This window comes from Melospiza melodia, chromosome 17 (genome assembly GCF_035770615.1).
Source record: "Melospiza melodia melodia isolate bMelMel2 chromosome 17, bMelMel2.pri, whole genome shotgun sequence".
NCBI lineage: Eukaryota > Metazoa > Chordata > Aves > Passeriformes > Passerellidae > Melospiza > Melospiza melodia.
In genome coordinates this window covers 1,967,879-1,986,551 of record NC_086210.1, presented here as the reverse complement: position 1 = coordinate 1,986,551, position 18,673 = coordinate 1,967,879, and the positions used below count along the sequence as shown (strand labels likewise).

The window sequence follows — 18,673 nt, the reverse complement described above, 5'->3', positions numbered from 1 at the left end:
GTATTGGCTCGTTGTTTTTGGGTTTTTTTCGGTAAGTTTGGTGGGGTTGCTTCCCATGGCATGCTGGTCCCGAGGTTATTTTGCATTTTCTCTGATGCCCCCCCCCCCCCCCCCATATCCCGTCCTCTCACTGTTTGGAGAGAAGGGCCATCAATTTAGCCTCAGGCAGGGCCATCCCGATACAAAAGAAGCGATTAACTAAAACGACTGGTGATTACAATAACAAACAGGTAGAACTTCACGGTGACTGTGTTCACAGGGGTTCTTGGGTTGGGGATGAGATGAACATCTGACTCCATGTTTCAGAAGGCTTGATTTATTATGTTATGATATATATTACATTAAAACAATACTAAAAGAACAGAAGAAAGGATTTCATCAGAAGGCTAGCTAAGAGTAGAATAGGAAGGAATGATAACAAAGGTTTGTGGCTCGGACAGAGAGTCTGAGCCAGCTGACTGTGATTGGCCATTAATTAGAAACAACCACATGAGACCAATCACAGATCCACCTGTTGCATTCCACAGCAGTAAATAATGTCAATGTTTACATTTTGTTCCTGAGGCATCTCAGCCTCTCAGGAGGAAAAATCCTAAGGAAAGGATTTTTCAGGAGAGATGTCTGTGACAGCCTGACTGCCTGTTCTGACAAAAGCCTGTGCTCTAAGAAACTGCTGCAGCCCAAGACAGAGATAAAGGGGGGGCCCTTGAACTCTGAAACAGAGAGAGAGGCTGCTGTGGAAAGCAGGGTCAAAATGACCCCAGGAATTCTTTCTGATAAAGAAAAATTCACAGGAAATGTAACAGGAAATCAGTAGAATGAATATGTATGAACTTGTTGTGAAATTGCATGCAGATGTATTTGAGAGGGAGCTATGTGACTGTGTTCTCAGGGGTCCAAGGATGAGGGAAGAGATGAAAATCTGACTCCGTGTTTCAGGAGGCTTGATTTATTATTTTATGACATATATTATATTAAAACTGAGCAGCCCAGCTTCTGTCCAGGCATTATTTCTTCTAAACAGCCCATTATCGGTCCAGGGATTATTTCTCCTGAGCTGCCCAGCTTCTGTCCAGGGATTATTGATCCCAAGCACCCCAGTTTCTCTCCAATGATTATTGATCCCTTGCCTGTAGGGTTCCTGCACACCTCAGTACTCCTCAGATGATTGAGCAGCCCAACTTCTGTGTGGGGATTATTGATCCCAAGCAACCCAACTTCTGTCCAGGATTATTGATCCTGAGCTACCCAGCTCCTGTCCAGGATTATTGATCCTGAGCAGCCCAACTCCTGTTCAGGGATTATTGATCCTGAGCTACCCAGCTTCTGTCCAGGGATTATTTCTCCTGAGCAGCCCAGCTTCTGTCCAGGGATTATTGATCCCTTACTTGTAGGGTTCCTGCACACCCCAACACTCCTCAGGTGATTTAGCACCACAGTAGCCCCTGGATGCAGAGACATTTCTCCATCACATTTAAAAGAAAAGTTCAGGTGGGTTTTCCAATGAGCAATGTGGATTTCCCTGGAGTTCAGCAGCCAGGATCACATACCCCAGAACCAGAGCTTCTGTATCCCTATGGAAAGGGGATGGCACAGGGAATATCTGCTCTGCTGCTCACAAACAGCTGCAGCTGCTTTGGGTGCCTGAACATCTGCAGTGACAACTGCACCCAGCTGTTCCTGCTGCAGGGAGCGATTTTGGGAAAACATGGGCAGGATTGAGATGCTGTTCCCAGGTGCCTTCTAGAGCAGTATCAATAATCTTTCTGGAAGGAATGAGCTCCTGAGATTTGTTTTGCATTCCTTTATAGAAGAAAAGAAATTTATTAAACTGTTGGTTTGTCCAGTGTCATTGGAGAGATGGCACTTTCAGCCTCCAATCCATGGTCACTTTTAAAAACCTATAAATGTTAGTCAGAAAATAAACTTCCTTTTCCTTCACCTTCAGAATCCCTGAAAAGAACTGCTGCACCTCACCTGCACCTGGGTGCTGGGCCCCAGCTCCTGAGGGCAGCATCATCTCCCGGCTCACCTGTGACACAGGTACCAGCTGGGGAGTGAAAGAGCTGGGGCTGGGTGATCCCAGCGACAAAATAAAGCTATGCCTGCTTTTAATGTACGAATTGGTGTTAAAAAGTGTGAAAAACGCTAATCACGTGTTTTTAAATTTTCAAAAAGTTGAATGATAATAAAATGGTTATAAAAATAGCAATATAATTAGAGTAATAATAATTTGGACAATTTGGATTAGGACAATAAGAGACAATAGAAGCAAAGAGTTATGCATGTCCGGGTACCTTTTTCTGGGCAAAATAAGCCTGATAAAGGACACACGTTAACAAGGGATTAACCCTTAAAAAACAATAACCTGTTGCATATTCACACACCTCATACATGATGCATAAATTCCATTCTAACACAGGATTCTGTCTGGTCAGTGTCAGCTTCTTCCTTTGAATCCTGACGGCTTCTTCCCGAGTGAGGCGGGAAGAAGTTCGTTTCTTCTGATAAGAGAGCAATAAATTCTCTTTCTCTGAAAGATTGAGGTGTCCTTTGGCTGCTGACTGGTGTGCGTCCTTTCTTTTAAAAAAAAAAGTATCTTACATAGCATAGTTTCTATTTTAACGCTTTGTTACAATCTACAACTAGATTTAACACACTACTTAAGAAAACTAATACAGCATCACTTTCTAACGTAACACACAAAGTATTCGTTTGAATATCTGCCAAAAGCCAATCAGAAACCGCGCGTTATTCAAAATGCCCATTGCGTTGGGTGGAAGACGCTGATTGGTGCCGGGGCAGGCGGAGGCGGCTGCGGGCGGGTCCCATTGCCAGCCCGGCCCTGCCCGTTCCGGCTGCGTGTCCCTGGCAGCGGAGCGGCGGCGGCGGCAGCGGGTGCGTGGTGCGGGCCGGGCCCGGGGCTGGTGCAGGGCTGGGCGGATCCGCGGTGCCCGAGCGGGGCTGGGGGGGCCGGGCAGATCCGCGGTGCCCGAGCGGGGCCGAGCATGGCCGGGCAGATCCGCGGTACCCGATCGGGGCCGGTGCAGGGCTGGGCCGATCCGCGGTGCCCCGAGCGGTCGCTGCCCCGAGCGCGGTCCCCGAAGGGCGCTGAGGCCCAGGGCCCGGCGAGGCGGCGGAGGGCTGAGGGCGCTGAGGGCGATGTGGGCGGCGGGGCCGAGCCGAGGCCGCGGGAAGAGCCGGGCCGGGGCGGCTCTGCCCGGGGTGGGTTTTTGCTGCCAACAGCGGCACCGGCTCCAGCGCCGGGCCAAGGGCTGCTGTGGCAGGGCCGGGCTGCAGCCACAGAGAGCGGCCCTGGGCGCTGGAAACGGCGGCTCCGGGCTGGGAGGGCCCCAGCAGCAGCAGGAGGAGGAGGAGGCGGTGGCCGGGCCCGGGATGAGCGCTGGCATGTATTATCTGAGCGGCTCTGATGTCTTTCACGCTTTAGCTCTAGAATTGCTCTGAGGCCCGGCCCGCCCCCGATCCCTCTGGCAGTGCAGCTTTTCCCAATACTGGCATCGAGTGCTCAGGCCAGGCTGGGGCGCAGCCTGGGGAGAGGGCTCTGAGGCAGAGGTGGAATTTTCCAGAGGAGAAATCCATTTGGATTGAGGTGAAATGTGCATCTGTGAGTTCAGTCTGCAGCTTGCTGTTTAGTCTGACTGTGACTGTGTTCACAGGGGTCCAAGGATGAGGGAAGAGACAAGGATCTGACTCCATGTTTCAGAAGGCTTGATTTATTATTTTATGACATATATTATATTAAAACTATACTAAAAGAACAGAAGAAAGGATTTCATCAGAAGGCTAGCTAAGAATAGCAAAAGAAGGAATGATAACAAAGGTTTGTGGCTCGGACTCTCTGTCCGAGCCAGCTGACTGTGATTGGCCATTAATTAGAAACATCCACATGAGACCAATCACAGATCCACCTGTTGTGTTCCACAGCAGCAGATAATCAATGTTTACATTTTGTTCCTGAGGCCTCTCAGCTCTTCAGGAGGAAAAATCCTAAGGAAAGGATTTTCCATAAAAGATGTCTGTGACACTTATGCATAGTAAACTTTTTTCCCAAAGAAGTTTCCGTATTCCAAGAGCTGTTTAGCATGGGTCCTCCTCAGTTCCACCTTTTTAGGGCATGTGTATTCCTTGGTTGTGGTTTTGGTCCTTTCTTATCATCTTCAGTTTTGGCCGCTGCCCACACTGCCTTCAGAGGATGAGTGCTGATAGCTGGTAATTAACAACAGAAATAAAAACTGTATCTTTATAACAGTTTTTTTAACAGCACCCATATAGAAAGTTATTTTAACAGCACCCATATAAAATCCATGTTAACATTTGCACAAAGCCAATACTGCAATCTATAGCAGGCCAAGGGCCGGGCGCCCCTTGGCGGCTCCGGCCTGGCAGAATTTTGGGGGTCCCGGTGTTTGGTGCCGGCAGAGCACCAGCGCTGGGCCGGGGGTGCGGGGGACCCTCCCTGGGGGGGAGTCGGGCTGCCCGGGGCAGGCACTGCAGCACCAGCCCGCAGCCACGGGGGGATGGCCCGGGCCCGGCAGGCTGGGGGCTGGCACAGCGGAGAGGGGGCCCCGGAGCTGGGGGAGCCTCTGCAGCCTGCGGTGTCAGACGCCCCGATAAGGGGGAGCCCAGGAGCCTGGAGATGGTGGCACCATGGACAAGGGACACCCATGGTGTGAAGAATGCATATTTTATGATTGGCTCTTTGCAAATATTAAAACGAATATTATGTGTTATGTTAGGATGTTATGCTGTATTGATTTTTTAATTGATTTTTAATTGTGTTAAATATAGTTTAGGTTATAACATAATGTTAAAATAGAAACTGTGTATGTGAGGTATTTTTTAAAGAAAGGAATGAGGTACTCACAGCAAGATGGCAGCCACAGGACACCTAAATCTTTCAGAGAAAGAGAATTTATTGCTCTCCCATCAGAGGAAACTAACTGCTTCCTGCCTCTCTCAGGCTTGAAGATGCTGTCAGGATTCAGAGGGAGAAGCTGACACTGACCAGACAGAATCCTGTGTTTGAATGGAATTTATGCATCATGTATGAGGTGTGTGAATATGCAACAGGTTATTATTTTTAAGGGTTAATCCTCGGTTAATGTGTGTCCATTTTTGGGCTTATGCTGCCCAGAAAAAGGTACCTTGACGTCTGTTACTCTTTGCTTTTGTTGTCTCATATTGTCCTAAATCCTAATTGTCCAAATTACTAATGCTCTAATTGTATTACTATTTTTATAACCATTTTATTACTATTAAACTTTTAAAATTTTAAAAACAAGTGATTGGCGTTTTTCACCCTTGGGTACCCTGGGTGCTGAAATGAGGACCCTGCACAGGCAGCACCCCTGGGCCCCTCTGACTCACCTGGGGAGCCCGGGGAAGGAACCTCTGGGATTGCCCCAGCAGCCCAGAGAGAGGGGACACCAATACACACTGGGGCTGCAGGAGCCCAGACAGGAGGGAGCCCCTGAACTGCAAAGTAGGGAGACCAGAGAGGGGAACTCCTTGGTGGGTGTTTTTTTGCTGAATTTTGGTGGTTTGGGGTTTTTTGAGGGTGGCCGAATCCTGGTGGTCTGGAGGTTTTTATGGACATCAAACACCTGGTGAATTCTAGAGATGGAGTCAGGCAGGAGGAACAGCCAGTCCCCAAAATCCCACTCTTGGCATCCCTCATCCCCCTCTGCAGTCCTCCCTCTAACATCTTTAAGCCTCTGGGAAGAGCCCAAAGGGATGGAAGTGCCTAAAACGCTGCTGAAGTGCCTGAGCTGCTCTCACCTGTGGATGTTCCTGTCCACAAGCCTCTCCTGGTCAGTTCCACGGGGGGCTGGGAAGGAATTTAGGGGATCCTGAGAGGATTGGAAGGGGTTCTGGTGGCTCTTGGCTCCATTTGTGGTGCTGGGAAGGGGTTAAGGGGGCTCTAGAGGGGTCTATGGGAGAGTTTTGGGAGTTCTGGAAGGGCTGTGTGGCTTGGAGAGAACTTGGGTGGGTCTTGGCAGAGGTGGGAAAGAGTTTTGATGGATCTTGGGGCCATTTCTATTGCACAGAGTGGTTCGGGGTGTGGGGGACAGCAGGAATCTGGGGGCTGGTTTGATGGAGCTGGAGTGGCTCTGGGGCTGGGAGGGGGTTTTAGGGCAGTCGTGACCCCCAGACCCCCAGAGCTGCCCCCAGACCCTGCGCACAAGGTGCTGCTGGGGGACAGGGGCTCCATGGAGGGGTTTGTGTTCCTGGCACTGTGGGAGTGAGGGGGGATCCCCAGGGGCCGTGTGTGACCCCTGCATGCCGGTGTCACCCCCTTGTCCCTCCCCACAGGGCTGCCCCAGCTCTGCTGCCCCAGAGAGAATTTGGGGAGGGGGCAGAGGGGGTGAGCAGCCCCTGCTGGGGGATGGCCCCAGCCCAGCCCCTTTGTTCAGCACCGAGCTGGGCTGGGGCTGCAGGAGGAAGAGGCCGATGGGAAGCAGATCCTGCAGCTGGGACAGTGCTTGGGGTCAGGACAAGGTCCTGCCCTGCACACCTGGCTCAGGTGTGACCCTGCCCCAGCAAGGGAGCGGGACGTTCCCATCCCCACTGATCAGGGCTGGGAGCAGCACTTGGAGCACGGATGTGGAAATACTGGGAGTGACTGGGAGCTCACTGACAGGGTGAATTATTCCCCCTTCCCCTTCTGAGGCCACCCTGCCAGCTGAGAAATTCCCCTTGTGCCTCGGCCTTGGCCAACAGCCGCTGGGCTCGATTCCTCTGTAGCTCATCACAAACACTGTCTGCTCCAGGCACTGCTGCTGCCCAACCAGCTCCTGGTTCCTTTAGCAGCAGCCCTGGGAACTGTTTCTGTTCCCTCAGTGGCACAAGATCCCTGTTCTCACCCTGCCAAAGAAAGCTGTTGGTGCCAAGTGCGGCCAGGATGAACCATTGCTGGGACTGAAGCCCCTCTCTTGGGGCCCTGCTCCAAAAGGAGCCCTTGGAGCTCTCCTGGGCCAGCGACTCCCTCTGAGTGGGGCCTCTCCCAGCTGGGAACTCCCCTGTTTGCTGCACTCGGGGATCCTGAACAACGACAGAGGGTGGGCTGATCCCCCCACTCCTCCAGGCTCAATCCTTTGCCCGCTGGGGAGATGCCAAAGCATTCTCAGGGAGCATTGCCTGCCCTCAGGGGAGTTGCTCACAGGCGCCTTGCCCTGACTCTTTGTGTCTGTGTGCACACAGGAGTGCCTGTGCTGGGGAAATGTGGCAGAAATGCTGCTCTCTGAGGGGTTTGAGTGCCTTGGATAACTGAGCCACTCAGGCTTGTAGGTAAGGTTAAATCACAAGCTGTAAGTGAATTTAAATGCTGCTAAGAGTAGTTCTTAGTAACTAAGTTGTTACCTTTAATATAAGTTATAAGCTAAGTTAAATATTGTAAAGTGTTTTTCCTCTGTTAAATTGCAAAGTCATAGGTTAAATTAGGTTAAATGCTGTTACACTCTGCTCTTTTGCTAAATTGTGAACTTGAAGGTATCAGTTAACATTAAGGTACAAGTTAAGTCCTGTTAAGTTTGAGCTCTGTTAAGCTTTTAGGCTGTATTCCTTTTATCCTTGCCCTCACTGTCTTTGTGTCACACACACAGGGACAGTTCTCAGTTCATTTCTGGTTTGATTACCTGGACTCTGTTTGGTTTTGTTGTTGCTTTGTTTCCCTGGTGTGCCTGAAGTGTCCAGTCAGGAGCAGAGTGACTCTTGCCAAGGAACTCTGTGCTGCTGTCCCTTAATATTAACTCTGGTTTTTGCTGCTCCCTTGCTGGGGATTTTTTCAGCGCTCTCAAGCCCTTGTTCGTAACAGGGTGAAGGAGCCCTGGCCCAGGCTCTGGCCCTAGGGGACACGGGGACGCTGCCGGGGGGTCCCTGTCCCCCTGTGCCACCCCCAGGGCCCAGCCCCCCGTCTCCGTGTCAGGCTCTGGGGTCGATCTCGTGGAACATCCTCTGGGGGAGGCTGCGGAGCCGGGGGCGGGGGGACCCAGAGGGACGGGGAATCCTGCTGTGCACAAGTAGGGTTGGACTGCTCTGGGGAGAGCTGTGAGGGGGGCTGGGGCAGAGTGACCTCCCCAGGGACCTCACACAGCCCCTGTGATGTCACATAGCCCATGTGATGTCACACAACCATCTCTGTGATGTCACACTGCACCTGTGATGTCACACAGTCCTGTGATGTCACATTGTCCCTGTGATGTCACACAGCCATATCTGTGATGTCACACAGCCTCCTGCTTTGTCACAGAGCCAACTCTGTGTCACCTTGTGATGTCATACAGAAGTGCTGTGACATCACAGAAGACCGATGACACAAAGTCACCCTGTGATTTCACAATCTGTTCTCTGATGTCACAGCCTGCTCTATGATGTAACACAGCCACTGGGTGATGTCACAACCCACTCTGATGCCACAGAGCCACCCTCTATGATGGCAGACTCTGCTCTCATATCCTCATATCCTCATATCCATATAGTCTCATATCCTGCTCTGTGATGTCACAACCGCCTCAGTGATGTCACCGAACCCTCAAGAACTCAGTTTTATTGAAACACTGAAGTTTCTTGGACTTAAAATAGATCCCTGTGAGGGACGCAACTGAGGAAGTATCCCCAGGTTCCAGCTAGAGCAGAACACTGGAGGCAGGTGGGGACAAACAAGGCAAAGGTGTCTCTGGTGCTGAGCACACCTGGATGTGTTTGAGGAATGCAAAGGGCCAAGGCCTGAGCCCCAGCCCCTGGCCAGGCAGATCCTGTCCCTCCCTGCTTCCTCAGGGCTCTTCCCGGGATGGGCACTGGCATGGGGGGATGTGCAATGCCAGGGGCAGGAGCATGGGGCAGCCCCTGCCAGGCTGCTGAGCGAGGACAAGGAGGCAATGAGGCCCCAGGCCTGCAAGGGTCACTTGTCTCCTCCTGGCCCCAGGGCCAGCAGCCATGGCCAAAGTGCTGCCCAAGTTGGCTCTGGCAGGGCTGTCTTGCAGCTGCTGCCCATCCCTGTGCCCTGTGCAGCCCAGGCTGTCCCACGGTGTCCCTGCCCTGCGCCTCTGTCCCTGCAGGCTGTCGGCATCCCCCGGCTGCCCCACCTGGCTGGGCCCTTCCTTTGCTGACAGCTCTGCCTGGCCACTGCATGGTGTTTGGATTGATTGATCAATTAGATCAAAGCTGTATTGGACTGTCTGAAAGGGGATGAGTTTCTTAATAAGTACAGTATGATATGATGTAATGTAGTAGAATAAAGCGATGGATCAGCCTTCTGCAATCATGGAGTCAATGCTAATTATTACCTGGCTGGGAGCCTGCAACAGCAGGCAAATACTGCAGTACTGATAAACAGAGGAGGAGGGGTTATCAGTACTGCAGTACTGATAAGCCAGGGGAGGGAGGCAGGTGGAAAAGGCTTTGTGCTGTCCCTGCTCTGAGGGGATCCTCAGCACGGCCCTAAAGATCTGCACATAGGAGAAAACAATGAACACAAAACAACCAAATACCAAAGACTAAGCATGATGAGCCCAAGTTCCCTGAGGCTGGAGTGTGAGCAGGAGAGCTTGAGGATCTGGGGGATTTCACACAAGAACTGGCCCAGGGCATTGCCATGACATAGGGCAGGGAAAATGTATTGGCCGTGTGCATGAGAGCATTGAGAAAGGCATTGGCCCAGGCAGCTGCTGCCATGTGGGCACAAGCTCTGCCAGGGGGCAGAGGGTCCTGTGGTGCAGGGCTTGGCAGATGGACACAGAGCTGTCGGACCACATGAGGGTCAGAAATGAAAGCTCTGCTGTGATAAAGAACAAAAAGAAAAAGAGCTGAGCAGCACATCCTGAGTAGGAGATGGTCCTGGTGTCCCAGAGGGAATTGTGCATGGCTTTGGGGACAGTGGTGCAGATGGAGCCCAGGTCAGTGAGGGCCAGGTTGAGCAGGCAGAAGAACATGGGCGTGTGCAGGTGGTGGCCACAGGCTACGGTGCTGATGATGAGGCTGTTGCCCAGGAGGGCAGCCAGGGAGATGCCCAGCAAGAGGCAGAAGTGCAGGAGTTGCAGCTGCCGCGTGTCTGCCAATGGCAGCAGGAAGAAGTGGATGATGGAGCTGCTGTTGGACATTTGCTGTAGCTGCACTTGGGCACCTGTTCATGGAGAAAGGGACAGTGAAGGGTTAGAGGAGATACCAGTAACCAAAATCAAAGCAATTTCCCATACACCCTCCTTTGTAACACACAGAGACATGCTCTTGTGTTGAAGAGTTCTGATGTTTTCTTTTTAAGCTCTTTCCATGTACTTCCTGGTATTCTTGGATATCAGAAACCCTCAGCATTTCTGCTGCCTTCTGGTAGAACAGAGTGATTTCCCTGAGGCAAGATAATGAGTGGAGACTGGGGGCAGATGATCTGTCACTTCATTCTGTTTGCAGTTCCTCTGGGCTTTCACTTTTCTCAGGTGGAGAATATTCACAGTCCCACGTTTCTCTTAAAAACCCCCCAGGCACTGCTGAGCGCAGATGGATCCATCACAGCCCAGCTCCACATTTGTAGCCAAGGACTCACATTGCTCATTTCACCAACCCAGCAGCATTTTCAGTGTCACACCTCTGCCTTTCCCCATGGATCTTATCACTGAGAGATGTTCTAGGACAGGTTTGCATGCTGGGTTGAAGCTCCCGGCTTGGACTGAAATCTCAGAGGGACTTCCAAGTGTCCTTATGCTGGCATTGGATGAAGGGAGATGCAGCTCCTTCCCTGGCTGCACTGACAGCATTGCCCAGAGCCGGGCACTGGAGACAGCGTCACCCTGAGCCAGCGGTGCCCCCTCCAGAGCCCCCAGGGCTGGGCAGCTGCTCCCAGCCCTGTGCTCTGCAGAGGGAACTGGGCCCGGGGCTGCAGAGCTGCCCCACGGCTCTGCTGCAGCTCTGCCTGCACAGGAGGGGCTGCACGCCTTGGAGCCCCGGCCCTGAGGGCAGAGGCTTGGCTGGGGCACAGGAGGGAGGGGGTTGTTCAGAGGGAGGGGCTGCACTGGAGGGGATCCTGTGGACATCTCTCAACTCACCCTTCCACAGCATTGCTGGGTTTTGTTTTCTCTCATTGCCTGATCTTCTCTCTGCTTGCTGGAGATTTTCCTCCTGCAGGGGTTTCCAGCCCTCACAGACCCTAAATCTCTGTGCACTCTCCCTGGCCCTACAGAACCCTGCCTGTTTGCAGGGCACTGTCTGGGGGCAGGTTCTGTTTGCAGCTTGGAGAAAGAACAGCTCAGACTCAGCCTGATGACTCCAGCAAAGGTGATGCTGCTGCTGACCATAGGCAGAGTGGCTGAAGGCACATCAGGGATCTCCTGTGAACCTATTGATCACTGAAAGGAACAGTTCAGATGTCTCAGGGACTTGTCAAAATTCATAATCGTCCTTTAATATTTATCCCCCCCTCTATGTCATTCTCCAGTATTAGGAATCTGAAGACAAAGTCTTAGGAAATGTCCTCATTTTTATCAACATCCTTGTCTTGGAAATATTCTGTGACTGATCAGAAGCCAACAGCATATCAGAGCTTCATGAGCATTTCACCTCCCCTGCACCAGAAATACTCAGAGATGTACTCACAGAGTCTGTAGGCATTGGGATGTTCCAGCTGTAGGAAATCACTCCAGGAACGGCAGCTGCATTATCCTGCAGCCAGAGGTTCCTGTGCCAAGGCTGGCAGTGATTCTGCCCCAGGCACTTCTCAGCCCCTTCCCAGCCCTGCCTGATTGAAACTCTCTGTGCCTCTGTGCTGTGCCTGGGGTGGCTGCAGGCAGTGCCCCAGCCCTGCTGGGCTGTGCACAGGAGGAGCTGCTCCTGGGCAGAGCTGTCTCTCTGCAGTGCTGTCCTTGCCAGGAGCTGCCTCTGGGCCAGGAGCCCAGCCCAGCTCAGCAGCACAGACACAGCACAAAGACTATAATGAGCCTCTGGGGCTTTGTGCTGATGCCCTGAACATCAGTCCCTGAGAGGGAGCTGAAGAAACTTCTCCAGAACTCCAAGTCAGAATCCAACTCCAAAGTTTCTTTGACTTTTAATGGTTCTCACTGAGGAACATGACAGAGAAAGTGTCCCCAGGCCCCAGGCAGAGCAGAGAACTGGAGGCACTGATGACAGCTGGGGACAAAGAGAAGACAAGTCTTGCTGCCCAGGGGCACAGCAGGGTCTGTGCCACCAAGGGCTGTGAGGAGACACCTTGTCCTGAGACACTGGGGCCTCCTGGCACAGCCCCATCCAGGCTGGGCACTGTCAGCCCCTTGTCCTGCCCTCAGCATCCCCCCCTAGCTCACATCCCAGCGGCCTCAAGGATCTGCTGGAAGGAGTCCCTGGGGAGCCTTGCTCAGCAATGGCGCTGGGGGCTCCTGAATGCTCCCTGCAGGGACTGCAGGTTTTTCAAAGGACTTTGGGTTTTGCTTTGGCCTTGCAGTCTCTGAGAGCTTTGTGCAATCATGGCCTCCAATTATCTGCTGTAATTAGTCCATGGAGAGGCTTTGTCAGTAACAACCCTAAGTGGGGCTCATTAATGCTTCAAGGTACTTCAGTTATTTTAAGGTACTTGGTGTTTCCCTTTTGATAGAGACTCCGTGAGAGATTTGTGCAATCATGGCCTCAGTTATCTGCTTTAACGAGTCCCTTGAGAGCTTTGTATTGACACTCAGTGGAACTCATTAATACTTTGAGGTAATAATGGTTTTTAAGGTGCTTTGGAATTTCCTTTCCTCAGTGAGGCTTCTGAGAGGTTTTTGTGCCATCTGGCCTCCAATTCTCTCCTCCAAGGAGTCATGAGGACCATGTTTTGGGGATGGACCTCAGTGGGGCCCATTCATGCTTTGAGACACTCTGGGGTTTTCTTCTGTCTTTGACTCCTGGAAAGGTTTGTGCAATCTCCTCTCAGACCTTGAGATTCAAGGGCTCAGCTCCAAATGCACCATGGGGCTCATTAGAATCAAGCAAGTCCTGACAAACCATGGTTTTGCCTTGATTTCCCTCTACTGTAGTGCAGTTCACTAGGAAGTTTTTTTCTATTGTTATGGAGAAATATTTCAAAGAGCTTCTAATAAATCCACATTCCTGTTTTAAGGGTGTATGGTTCTATTTAGAGAAGAAATGTTGGCAGAATTCTGTGACTGACATTGTCCCAGGGACTTTGCTAAAGGAGCTCTGGCCTGCTCTGAGAAGCTGTGTCTTGAGATCTGGCACAGTGTGGAGAGCCTTGCTCCACATTTCCAAACCCCATCCTGTCTCTCCTCACTCACCTGGCATCAGCTTAGCTTGGAGAACTGGCTGCTCTCAGGCAAAGAGGGTTTTTTTTCTTTTCTTTTAGCGCTCTAAAACTCCTAAGCTCCCTGTTGAAAGCAGACACCCTCCTCAAGTGTGTGCCAAGCCCAACCTGCCACCAAGACCCCTCCAGACTTGCTCTGGGCCAGCTGTGAGGACGTGTGGAGGCCCAGAGGCCTACCATCAGAGTCTCAATCCCCCAGACATGGAGGACTGGTTCTAGATAAGAGGAATAGGCTTTCAGGTTAGGGTGAGATGCTTTCTTCTCATATTGACCTTTGCAGACACATGCTGATTTATGTTATGTTAGGTTACCCCATTGGCCCATTGGCCTAATTACCCTAGTTCAACTCCTATTGCCCACGTTTGTTTGGCCCTAGAATGCTCTCTCTCTGTCCCTCCATTTGCCCTAGTTTGCTGTATTCCTCAACCCTTGTTTCCCTATTGGCTGACCTGAGATCTGACCGCCTCCTCTGCACCATTTTCCCCCATATCCATTGGACCCTTGAGACAGAGTAAAGATCCATTCTGAATTAAATGAAGTGTCTAAGAAAAGTGAAAAGTCTGTGAGGCCAAAGCTAAAGGAAGAACTCGCATGCCGAGACAGCAAGGAGACAGAGAAAGAAAAACAACAAAGACCACAAGGTCGATTTGCCCCCGACTTAGAAATTCCTTTGATAAAGAAGAACTGGTGCTAAATGTCACACAGAACGAATATGTATGAACTTATTGTGAAACTGTATGCATATGCATTTAGAAGGGAGATAAAAGAAGACCCGAGGTCTTCAGAGGCACGCATGCCTTGTTGAGAGACTTGCGTCTGGCGCGCGTCGTAAATAAACATACCGAGCTTTACAACTTTTATAAAGTTGTGAGGTTTCTTCTTTTCTCCGCAAAACATTATGGCACCCCAGATGGGACTTCTCTGTCCCTGCAGGGGCAGGGGGGATAGACGGACCTCCAAGGCGCGCCCTAGGATTTTTTTCCTGGTGGGGCTCCGCTCGTCTCAACTTGCCACCTGCGAGGACAGACAAGGACCTGCTGGCCTGCGGAGGAAGATACAGTATGTACTGAGGGGCCCCCGGGGGAGGGAAAGGAGAGCAAGGGAGTAAACCACCCAGAGACGTCTGGGTTCAGCTGATAGAGCAGCTGTATTAGAGATGGGGTTCATCTTTCTGATAGAGCAGACCGCAAGCGGTTCTGGGGGTGAGCCGGGTGAACCCGTGTATGTGTGGGTTGGAGGTTCATAGTTCTGATAGAGCAGAACTGTTGAGCCCATGTGTGCTTTGTTTGTGTGTGTGTGATGTCCGGACATTGTGTTGCTGTATGGTTAATGTGTGCATTGTGTGGTCGGTGCACTGTGTTTCTAATCGTGCAAGTGTATAAGTGTATGGTGTATAAAAGAGAATAAATCTACAGTGCGGGAGGGTCAGTACTACCGGTGTTTGAAGCAGCCGAGTGAGGCCTGAGGCGCCGGCTGCAGCAGGCTGCCGGGGGCAGAGACAGAAGTGCCCCGCAGAGAAGCGAGTGGAAGAATGTCAGTGATGGTATTTATCGTGTTTAAATGTAGTGATTTGTGTAGATCTGGTACATTTTAACCGTGAGTATGAGTATGAGCTCAGAGAGTTCCTTTGCCTTAGATGTTTGATTTTGATTGTGTCCAAGAAAATTGATGTGAGTAAATGCTGAATTATGGTATGCTGTGTTGTGTTGAGAAAAGCGAGCACTTTGAGAGATATGCCCTTTCCCAGTGGTTTTGTGTAGTGATTTTCTTCCGCTGCATTGTGGTAATTTGATTCTCAAATTGTATAGTAGTGTTTGTAGAAATTTTAAGATTTTGTTGCAACAAGAGTGGCATTTTACATAGGAGAACTATAGTACGGTGATTTATGCTTAATTATGATAGAGTTAAAGGAATTCCAAGAATTCCCCCCCTCACAGCAATTCAAGCCTTGGCTCTAGTGAATTTGAGATAAAAAGAGAGTGCGAGTGTTTGTGTCTGAGGGCATATCATGGTTTCGGCTGTGACTAGCACAGCCTTTTTGCAAAACAGTAAAACAAGTGTAAGTAGACACAGGGCTTAATTAGATTGTGCAAGAAGAGAACTAGAAAAGACTGATATTTTGTTTGATCAGAATATAGTGTCTGTATCACGTTTTTGATTAGCATGCTTTGTGAGGTGACAGTGGCTGTCCCCTGGGCACAGGGACAGCTCTGGCTGCCCCGTCTCCCCAGGGAACACGGGAATGGCCTGTGAGCAAAAGCTAGATGTGCAGTTATTATTGCAGTGCGGTGTTTATGAAAAACACTGGTTTTGCTGTTCTAATAAGTGTCAGAGCACATGTAAATTAGAAGTTTCTAATCAAGCGGATTCAGAACCTAAGGTCTTAGAACTTGTGTGTGGGAACCACATCTGATACCTGCCACCTAGAGCTGTGTGTATAAGAAGAAAGTTGAGAAACTACTGTGAAGGTCTGTAAAAAAGTTTGAGTAGAAGCGAGATAGGGCAAGGAGAAATAAATAATGAGAACTGACCAGAGCAAAAAGGTTCCTAAATTAGCCCCTTTTGGGAGGGGCTCACTGGGAGAAGGCTGCCAGTAAGAGCAGCTCAGAAAATAAAAAGATTTATAATACTTCATTGCTGTTAGTACTGTTTTAAAATAGGAAGATAAATGGGATAGAGTTTTGTATGCTGAAATGTCTTTGTGTTTTAAGAAATCACCCAGATTTCTTGAAAAGAGAAAACAAGACAAAGAGAAAGCAAATCAAACATGTTGTTCAGCATGCAGCATAAGATAGCAACGTATGAAATCAGGCAAGGATTATCATGCTGAAATGCAAAGCAATCACAGTTCACAAAATGAGTACATATGATTTGCTAAAGGCTCCTCCCAAAGTAAGGGAGGAAGGATAAAGATGACCTCCCCAAAAAGGAAGAATTTTTGTTGACACAAGGGCCATATATTCAGTTTTAAATAAAACTTTAGTACCTGTAGAGAATGCTTATGTTGCAGTGTGGAGAACAACTGAACAACTAGCCAGTCTGAGAAGGCATCCTTGTGCAAACCTTTAAAGTAATATGTGTACTATGTGTACCTAAAAGCTTTTGTACAATTCGCTCAATTTGCTAAACATTCTCAAATGAGAAAAGTTACTCTGGAAGCAAATGATATAAAGATGTTAGGCTTAACATTAACAGACACTGAAATTAAGAAAGACATTAGTAAGGAGATATTAAAATAAGTAAACAAGTGTTTTCAAGGGTATGGGCCTCTGCTGTACCAGGGAGAGTGAAAGATGCTCCCCCATGAGCATCAAGTTTAAGGAAAGAACACAACTAGTGAGAACTGTGTAGTACCCTCAAAAAGAAAATAAGGAAGGAATCAGCCCAATAACTGATAGTACTGGATTAAGGGCTGTCAATAAGATAACACAGAATTTATACCCTGTGGTAGCAAATCCATATACCTTACTGACTTGTTTAACACCTGAGCTAACCTGGTTCACTGTTTCAGGCCTAAGAGATACCTTCTTTTGCCTCCCTATCCACGAAGCCAGCCAAGAAATTTTTGCATTCAAACTCAAGCTCACATAGTCCATGTGCCTGAAGGCTTCAAGATTCCCCACTCCGACTAGAGAACAGCTTGCAAAGACCCAGAGTCCCAGGAAGCTCCACAAGAGGAAAAGAGGCTGTTGCAATACGTAGATGATCTTCTAGTAGCCACTCAGACGAGAGAAGCAAGAGAAGCCTAGACGGTAAGCCTTTTGAATTTCCTAGGACTCCAAGGACGCAGAGTCTCAAAGAAAAGGCACAGGTAGTGAAACAGAAGGTAATCTACCTGGAGTAAGTGAGTGCGGAGCAGCAGACTTTAAAGCAAAGAAGCCCTATGCCAAACCCTGAAACCCCAGACAATGAAAGAACTCCGAACCCTCTTAGGCATGGTAGGGTAGTGCCAGCTGTGAGTTTATAATTATGGACTGCTCGCCAGACCCCTCTATGCTCTTATTGCCAATGGAAACAGAGATCTCCAGTGGACACAAGACACCACATGGGCCTTTCGCCAGCTAGAGAGAGTGCCCTCATGTCAGCTCCAGCTTTGAAACTTCCAGATGTAAGTAAACCATTCTTTCTATTTTTCCCACGCAAGGAATTGCCCAGGGAATACTAGCTCGAGACTTGGACCCTTACTGAAGGGCAGTTGCTTACTTCTCTAAGCAACTAGATGCAACAGCCAAAGGATGGCCGGGTTGCCTCAGAGCTGTAGCAGCAGTCATGCTGAATATTCAAGAGGCATGCAAGTTTACCCTGGGACAAAAATGACTGTGCTAGTGTCCCACACAGTGTCCGCAGCACTGGAAGTAAAGAGTGGCCACTGGCTCTCACCACAGAGGTTTCTGAAATGCCAGGCCATCATGGTAGAGCAAGACGATGTAGAGATAGTGGTGACTAATATTGTCAACCCAGCTTCTTTTCTCAGTGGAATCAAGGAGAAGCAGTACACCACGATTGCCTAGAGACCATTGAAGCTACCTACTCCCGCCGCCCAGACTTAAAGGACACTCCTCTGGACGATGCAGAGACCTGGTTCACTGACAGGAAAGCGACATTGCAAAGTTCACGGTGACTACCTGCAGAGAGGTAATCGAGTCTGGACCCTTACCAACAGGTACCTCTGCGCAGAAGGCTGAGATAATTGCCCTGACCCGTGCCCTGGAAAGGGCAAAAGGGAGGAGAATAACCATCTACACAGACCCAAGGAATGCATTTGGAGTCATACATGCACATGGAGCCATCTAGAAAGAGAGGGGACTGCTGACCTCACAGGGAAAGAAGAGACAATCCAGCTGCTAGAAGCAGTTCAGCTACCTGAAAAGGCATATTAAGGCACACTAGAGAGTGAGCTGAAAATTAGAAGAAAGAAATGAGCTGGCAGATGGAGAGGCAAAGAAAGCAGCAAAGGGTGAGGTACAGATTTTCCTCGAAGGTAAGCCATAATACAATAATACTAACCAAAAGAGACGTACAACTGCAAGGGGTGGGCTACCATTGAAAGAGAGCTAGTAATCCCTTCCCATTTTCGTGGTTACTAGTGAAAGAAAGGCACTAGAAAACACACTAGAGGCTAACTATTTAGAAGCCTTTTATAGAGTGTGGCTCCTTTTTAGAGATGACCAAGACTGCGAGTGATACAGAGTGCATTACACACATCTGATTGAAACAATCGTTGTATCGTTGTCAGGAATTTATATGCCACTATCACTCAGGTAAGCCGACAATGTGATCCTTGCCTCCAGACTAACCCCAAAATACGCCCCCTGCCGAAACTCGGTCAGAGTGGGAGAGGCCATGGGCCTGTACAGCAGTGGCAAATTAACT

General features: G+C 49.8%; 1 non-coding gene across 1 annotated transcript; it reads left to right on the top strand.

Annotated features, from left to right (window-relative positions):
• The first annotated feature begins 3,388 nt into the window (after nt 1–3,388).
• Nucleotides 3,389–3,471, top strand: LOC134426091 (small nucleolar RNA SNORD45). Its single transcript, XR_010029868.1, has one exon. It is a non-coding gene; the product is annotated as a small nucleolar RNA SNORD45 (small nucleolar RNA).
• The last annotated feature ends 15,202 nt before the right edge of the window (nt 3,472–18,673 follow it).